Genomic DNA, 8,795 nt, shown 5'->3' on the forward strand with positions numbered 1-8,795 from the left:
TATCTGTCGGTTGCTTCACACGCCAGACATCTCCCAAGAATCAGCCGCATGATGGCGTCGTCTAACACTCTAACCCTGCTCCCAGACATACACCTCGGCCCTCGGAGAAACAAAAAAATCTGAGAGAGAGAGAGAGAGAGAGAGAGAGAGAGAGAGAGAGAGCCGGAGAGAGAGAGTAACTTGTTTAGTTTTTTATAGTTTTTTAATCTTGAGTTATGAGTAGAAAAAATGATGCTTTCTTTTTGTTACTATTGTGTTTGATTTGAAAATTAAAATGCTTCTTTTCAAACACTATAAGTATTCCTTTATTGATGGTTTTTGGTTTAGTTTTATTTCTCTATTTAAAATTTCATTAAAAATTCTCGGGTTTCTTTTTGTTCTTGTTTCAGAGTTTTTACCACTTATTTTAAAATTGACAATTCCTTTCAGATTTGCATTTTTATATATCTTAATTTTAGTTGCAGAAACAAACAATCACATATTAGTGACATTAATATTTACATACGTTAGTCATTGGCAGCCATTAGGTACAATATTGGTGTTTGTATGTATTAAATCCGGAATTCAACTTGGTTGCCAGGTAGTATTTTCAATAACATAAAAACAATAGACTAAAAAACCCTAAGTAATTGTGGTAAATAAAAAAAAGAAAAGAAAAATAACTAAAACTCTTTGAACAGAGTTCAAAGTACAGCATGTCAAAATGGCCGGTAGCTGTAACTTTTGATGATTTTTCACTATTTTCTTTATTTTTATGTCAACATGGCAGTTCTTGCTCAATTTCCTAACACAGCATGTTGAAATACCCACTATTTAGCTAGTAAACATGGTGTGTAAACCTGTACATGTAAAATGCACACTTTGAATTCTGGTCCAGACCGTACCAAGATTCACTTGTCGATAAGAAAGTTGCAGTCTGCACATTTTGAGTACAGTGTGCCTCAAAATGCTTTTGATGGGGAGTACCATAAGAAACAGTAGTTAATATACAAAACAAAATGAAAAAAAAAAATCAAAAAGTTACAGCCACTGGCCCTTTAATGTACGCAGACATAATTGTCTAAATGAGACAATTTATAGTGCATTTTGAAGACATTACGATATCGGCAGCATTCTTTCTTGTTTAACAACAAAACTGTAAAAAGAAATAATGGTACTCCAGTATAAACTTTAACTTCACTGAACCCAGCTTACAGGAGATACAACTAAGGTTTCTTTAACCGTGACCAACTGTCTTGCCTCCTGAGATAACCACTCTTACACAGCAAATGTAACCTGATATTTTGATGTTAATTTTTATCAACTGTAGTATAGACCGGACGAATTCTGTCGTCGATGTTTTCATGGCTTTTGTTATGTACTCACTGAACTTAAGGTTGTATGCGCCTCGAAATTGAAAGACTTAAACTTTCCTTCAAACTTTCCTTGAGGAATCTTTCAATCATTCTCTTTCAAATTGGGGGTCGAACATTTACCAATATTTAAACTTCAAAAGGGCCGCCATCCCTGTGTCAACTCTCATGGAAAAAAATAAATTTTTCGAATTTCAAAAAACTAAGTCAGCGAAAAGTTTTCTTACACCAAGAGGTTTAAAATGAAAACCCACAGGTGGTATATCACAAAAGAATTGTTACAGTAGAAGTTTTAGAGTCTGAATATTTGTCCCCGAGGCGTGTTCTACCTTAAAGGTATACAGTCACCTGTAATCTAAATATGCCCATATATGGTCAAAGGGGCATTCCTTGGTATTCAAAATGCCCATGCGAGGGAGCTGTTTTTAAAAAGCAGCCACCCGCTTAAAATCTGTGATTGGTTAGATTTTCTCTTTCCATGGTAACTGTGGCAAAATTGGAACAGTTGACAGTATACCTTTAAATAGTGTGTTAATGAAATGGGTTTGCACTTGAAGGCTACACAGGCTTGCACTGTAGGCTTGCAGGCTATGAAGGCATGAAGGCTTTGCTTCATAATGTCACTCTCTGAAGGTTGGTAAACTGTTTGATATTACGGCGTAAGTTCCTTCAGAAGACCATGGCAATGAAGTCATATTTGACCTTGGGACTGGCATAAGTTATTCCAAAGAATAACTTGGAGTCACATTTATGCAAAAGTAAAAAGTATTGTCATTTTCCTTATAATTGCACATTTGTTGTTGGCAGCCTAGGTGAGAACCCACGAAATATGTAATGAGACAGTGTTCCTGTTTTCATTTTCTGAGATACATTAAACTGTGAGCAATACGCAATAAATACCCTATAATTGTTTGCAGCTCACACAGCTTGGTGACAAATTTCAGTGCTAAAACATGTATGAAGGTGATTCAGTATGAATCATATCTGTTTCTGGCAGCCGAGATCTATAACATTCTTTTCACACATGACTTTTTAGTAAACTAGAAAACCATGCTTTGTTCACCACACAATGAAAGTTAAAAATGACACATTTTTATCACCAGGATGAAAACTGCTGAGTCAGCATTTTTTGCACTATTTTTTTTTCTGTAGTCTGAAAGGAAAATTCTTGTCCTTTTATCTTGAAATCAAGCATTATATAAAATCACTTTTTGAGTACGGTCTTAAAATGACCTATCATTCTGAGTATTGTGTGAAAATTTTTCAGAAAATTACAATATAGTTTCATTTCTACATGCAAAACCATTGTAATTGGTTGATACATGCATAGTCCCTATACACTCATAGTCCTCACTTTACCATTCAATTACTCTCAAGAGATTTTCAAAGACTTATTGAGGTCCTAAATACCATTTGAATAGTAAATTTTTATGATAAAGCACTTTTAGAAATCATTACATATTATTTTTTACCATATGTCATGACCGATCATTTTGTAAATTTTGGAATATGTAGTTGGCCTATAAATTTTTAAGGACTTTGCGTGACTCAATTCTCATTGTGAAGGTCTTTTCCATGACTTTCCAGGAGGTTTAAATTCAAGTGCTTTCAAGGACTTTTCAGGGGTTTACAGACCCTATTAATAGCACTACAAGGGAAACTGTCAACTCCCATACACTGGCAGATAACCTATTTTTTTTTTTTTTTTTTTTTTTTTTTTGAAAAAGATAAATTTATTTCAACATAGTCACAAATAAAACAAATCTACATAACTGTGAATGCGTTAAAATTACAATGCGTCTTGTGTGAAAAAACAAGTAATTAGCTGTTTGATTACAAAGATCATCATATGAATGCATTCAGGATGCATTCTTCTCCTTCCAGTCTTACAAGGCTTGAAAACTTTGTGATAAAATCCTCAGTTTTGTTCATCATCTTATAAATGAAATACAATGTATTCATCCATGAGGAGAGATGACATTTCAATTGCATGACATTGAAGGGAAACTTTAATCCCATCAAGAGTAACCGAATTTCGAATATTCCAAACTGTATATTTTACAAAGGAAGTAATACAGTAAATAATGTCAGATGTTGCATTATTATCATTTTCGATTCCTGCAATTGCTAATCTTTTGATATTGATATTATTATCAAAGTTGTGGTTTCTGACAAAGAAAGAAATACATTTCTGCCAGATTTCTTTAACATATTTACACTCAAATAAGATGTGTTCCAGTGTTTCTTCTTGGCCACAAATATGGCATTTCCCATCACTTAAATTGAAAGTTTTGGCCAAGCTTCCTGTGACTAGGCCTCGATGGAAAATCTTCCAATTTAAATCATTTACTGAATTGCTGACAATTTCTGTTGAATTAAGACGGCTGAATAGAGTAGCTTTGTAACTGTCAGTAAGACTTAGATTCTCAGCCCATTTTTGACCAATCTGACCTCTGACTGCATGCCATTTCTTATCAACTAATTTCCAATAAAGTGACTTGGTTTTGACCTCACTTTTTGTCAGACCATAATTCTCTAAGTCTAAGATGTCATAGTTTTCTTCATTTTGGATGTTTGAAGAGATGATTTGTTTCCAGGAATCTGGAATAGCATTGAGGAGTGTTTCATACTCTGTCTTAATTTCCTCTTGCACATGTCTATTTGTACCTCCTCTAATTTTTGCAATTATTTCCCATTGTTGAAGCCAGTCATTTCTGTCATCATTCCAGATGTCCTTAAGCCTTAAAATTTCACTCTTTGACCATTTGTCATAAAAGAGGACACTTCCTTCATTCTTAATATTGTCGTTATACCACAGAACTTCTCTAAGAAGATTCTGTTTTGATGTTGGCAGATTCACTCTTGTAAGTCTAAGTGACTTCCAGGTATTTAACATATCCCCATACACCATTGGGATTCGTTTGTTGTTGACTTTGAAATTGAGATGGAGGTAGTGATAATCACTATTAAGTTTATTGTCATAACTCGCTATGAAATATTTTGATAAGCTGGCCCATTTAGGGGTCCCCTTATCTGGATTTTTCTCAAATAGTTTCATAAGCCACTTTAATTGGAGTGCATTAATTTTTTCTTCAATGTCGACAACTATTTTGCCACAGTCATCATATCTTTGAATGAAAATACCCCTTTTTATAACTTCTCTTTTACCTCTCCAAATAAATTTCCATAATTTACTATTTGCTTCATTAATAATTTCCTTAGGTACGTGATCAAATGATGCCAGGTACCATAATTTTGATGCAGCCAGCATATTAGCTACTATTGCTCTGCCTTTAAACGACAGATTTCTAGTATTCCAGATCTTAAGGCAATTCGTAAATTTTTCCATCACTGTTTTCCAGTTTTCTCTAGATGTGTTACTGTTTCCAAACTCCCAAGATCTGTAAAACCTTGTTTGAAAAATCGATCCCTTCCACTGAATCAGTGCGGTTTTTAAAACTCCCAACCCATAAACTTCGGATCTCTTTTTGTTCAGCTTTGCACCTGTTGCTTTTTCATATTTGTTGAACATTTTCAATGACTGAGTAATGCTTTTCAAATTTCTCAAGTAAAGAGTCGTATCATCTGCAAAACTCTTAATTTTTCCTCTTGTTTGTCTGGTAGTATGAATCCTGATATGCTGTCATCTTTACGAATATTTTCGGCTAGCACTTCTGCTGCCATGATATACAGTAACGGTGATAAGGGGCACCCTTGTCTCACAACCTTCTGAAGTTGAATACTGCGAGAAAGAAAGCCATTACACTTAATTTTGCATGTAGTATTATTATAAGAATTTTTATCCACTTGATAAAGTCAGTGCCAAAGTTGAATTTGTCAAGGACTTGAAAAAGGAAGTCTCTGTTTAACCTGTCAAAAGCTTTTGTTTGGTCAAGACTTATGACAATAAGAGGTTTATCAGTAAAATTAGCGTATTCAATAACCTATAGAATTGAAACAACTTGAACAGCGCCCTCTAGGTCCGGGTCAGCTGTTTCCATATACTACTGCACATACAGCCACAAATGCATCACATACACATGAACATCTCTTTCCACCCCTATTACATAGTGTACACGTCCAAAACACCCTTGAAATTAATGGAGTTGGACCATAAACCTAGTAATGATAGGGTGAAAATGTGAATAATTCCAAAATCAACGACAGATATTTTCTTTCTCTATATTTTATTACACAGTGCAATTTAGAATCACAATCCACATTTAAGGTAGTACACGCCTCCAAGTTGAAAGTCTTAAACTTTTGCCCAAACTTTACACTTGGACACTTTAACCCTTTCACCACAATGGTTTGTCCCAAATCCATTGTTTTCTATGGTAAAGTTGGACCTGTATACAGGGAACTGGGGGTGAAAGGGTTAAACCATTCCCATTCAAAATCAAAGACAAAATCAGGGGTCAAAGGTGAAAATTTGGTACTAGAGAAGAAAAAAACCCCATTATTTACTGACATTTGAAATTCACATTGTGTTGCCAACGCCGAAACATAAAATTTTACATGTTCATAAAAATAAGCCAGTGAAAACTTTATTTCCTCCATAAGTTTAAAATAAACCCTAAGAAGTGTTTGACCAAAAATGCTTAGTAAAAGTTTGAGAGTCTGAATATCTGTCCCCGAGGCGAGGTCTACCTTAAGAAGTCCAGTACAGTCTTGGAAAATCTCCAGAAAAATTTGAATCATGATTAGAATCTATTTGACACATTCACACGATATGTATTACTTCATGAAAGAGAATCATACAATGATGGCAGAAGGAGGGGAGAGAGCTTGTCACCCCCCCCCTTAAATTTGGTTTCATCCATTTGTTTGGTGTTATCAGGGTCAACAACACTGAAGGTATAGGAGTGACAGGAAACATTCATTGTTCTTTGGGATGAATACACAATGTTGGTACATGAAGCTAAAAATTATTTTGAAATTGTTTCGGGAGAAAGTTGGTCAACAGGCAAGAGATAGGGGAAACAAAAATATGGTTTAAGGTAGAATACGCCTCGCAAGTGAAAGACTTAAACTTGCTCAAACTTTCCTAAAGGAATCTTTCAATCATTCTCTTTCAAAGTCAAGGATATAAATCCAGGGTCAACATGCAAATTTTGGTACTAGAGGAAACAAATTTCCCAAGATTTACCGATATTTACAATTCAAAATGGCCGCCATCCCTGTGTTAACTTTTATATGGGAAAAAAAAATTTCTTGTTTTTAAAAAACTAAGATAGTGAAAATTTTTCTTCCACCAAGAGCTTTAAAATGAGCCATACAAATGGTAGACCAGAAAAAAAAAAGTTTGAGAGTCCAAATATCTGTCCCCGAGGCGCATTCTACCTTAATTCTGCCAAAATGAGAATGTACTGATGAAAAAACTCCAAAATAAATGGTTCACATTGAAAAGGATTGAAAAAAACAACAATTGTGAAAAGAAGCATAGACAGCCAGTGATGAAAAAAAACTTCTTGAAACACCCTTCCATTACAATCACTTGGTTTAACCCCATTGTCAAGCATAACTATGGCTTGATCCATTGACATGACACAGGTATGGAAGCCTGGCCATACCAAGTCTTGGACTCACCCTCCTCTGATATAGTGAGTCTGCTACTCCGGCTACACATCGGTCTTGAACTATTAAACCATTTTGTCTCCTAAAATCACATGCCCAGATGCCTTACAAGAAAAACGGTTACTGGCAACAGTAACCATACACAAATCTATCATCACATAGATTGATACATGGTATGTGCTCGGCATAGAGAATACATACATGACTGCCAGGTACAACAAGAAGTGTTACAGATCTGTGCACATGAAACTGTAATGTGAAACATACTCTACAAACAGGAAACACCTCTTTCAAATTCCCTTTAGCACATGTACAGATTAGAATATGACTTATCCTATTTCATGTTACATTTAAACATGTATGTAATCCACTTAAATAATGAAATATTTCTCACTTTATACATGTACTGTAAACATGTTTCACATGACAGTTGGACATACATATATTGCTGCATAATGCAAGGCAAATATAACTTGTGTATTTCATTGAAATGTGGGACATCCATTCTTTAAACCTACTTTTGTTCACAATAGGTTGGACATACAGCCATAAGCACTGTTACATACATACTGTTTGAATTTGCATTTACAATGTTCTTCAGTGCAGTCATACTTGACCATAGACTGAAATGTATGTTGTCAGAGGGCGCCCTCTACGCTCAGGAGTGCCGTAAAACAATGCATCTTTCAGTTTGACTTGATTATTACCCACATATATGAAGTGAACTGGTCAAAATCGAGTGGTATACCATCTCTGGGTGTGATTTAGTGCTATCATATCATAACAGTATATTGAAATTCTGGCATGGAACGTCAGAAAAGGATTTTTGCTCTTGCCTAAAGCTCACGCATGTGCCAACCGTGGTATATCGCGAATATACCACGGTTCTTTTCACGTCTCGACCAATCAGATCGCCGCATTCGTGCCATCAATTTACAGGGTATGATATAATACATAATATCGTGTTACATAAATTGTCATGGTTACACAGTGTTTTCCCTGGTGAAAATAACAACAACAGTACAATCTATGTATAACACTGCATGTATCATTGAAGGATGAGTGCCTAGCGCCTGTAAGTTTCGTTATTTTTCACAATTATTGTATGCACGTCATTTGCAAGTTCTCGTTCTACTCCCCAATAGGACATTAAACTGGTCCAATAATCATTTTCATTCAAGGTAATACATTACCAGTTCCATGGGACATTTGAGATTTACAAATTTAAGTAGGACCATCCTGAACCACTGATAGTTAGTGGTGGTACCAGGTGTCCAGAATGGGTAAGCGTACCCTGCTAGCATGCTACACCCGTCAGGATTGGTCCCAAAATTGTCTAAATATTGTATGAAAAGATACAGGATATGAATCACTGTAATAAGTCAAAGCCGGGAATGCTGTCGCTAATCAGTTGAGTGACCGAGGTGTCATAAGCATGTTGAAACATCCACTATTTATCTTTTTAACACAGCCTCTCTACATGTAAAATGCAGTGTAATTGTTTACATTTGAATTCTAGTCCGGACCAGAATTCACTTGTCAACAATAACAATGCAGTCTACACATGTACAGGCTGAGTTGACAAGCTGAATACCGTGTATCTCAACATGCTTTGGGGAGTAGAACAAGAAACTGTGGTTGACGTTAATAATAAAAACGGTGAAAAAATAATCAAAAGTGACAGCGTCTGACCCTTTAATAGGTAAAACACAGAGAAGCATTATGTGAAACAGTCAGTCACATCAAGTGTACATTATACATACATATGATATTATGTAATTTCAGTATGTGAAACATGATTCACAGAAACATGACATGAATCATAACATGTGTTACATGAATACAGGTATGTTATGTATGTTGAAC

Source organism: Ptychodera flava (genome assembly GCF_041260155.1).
Source record: "Ptychodera flava strain L36383 chromosome 23 unlocalized genomic scaffold, AS_Pfla_20210202 Scaffold_23__1_contigs__length_28996876_pilon, whole genome shotgun sequence".
In the NCBI taxonomy this organism is placed as follows: Eukaryota; Metazoa; Hemichordata; class Enteropneusta; family Ptychoderidae; genus Ptychodera; species Ptychodera flava.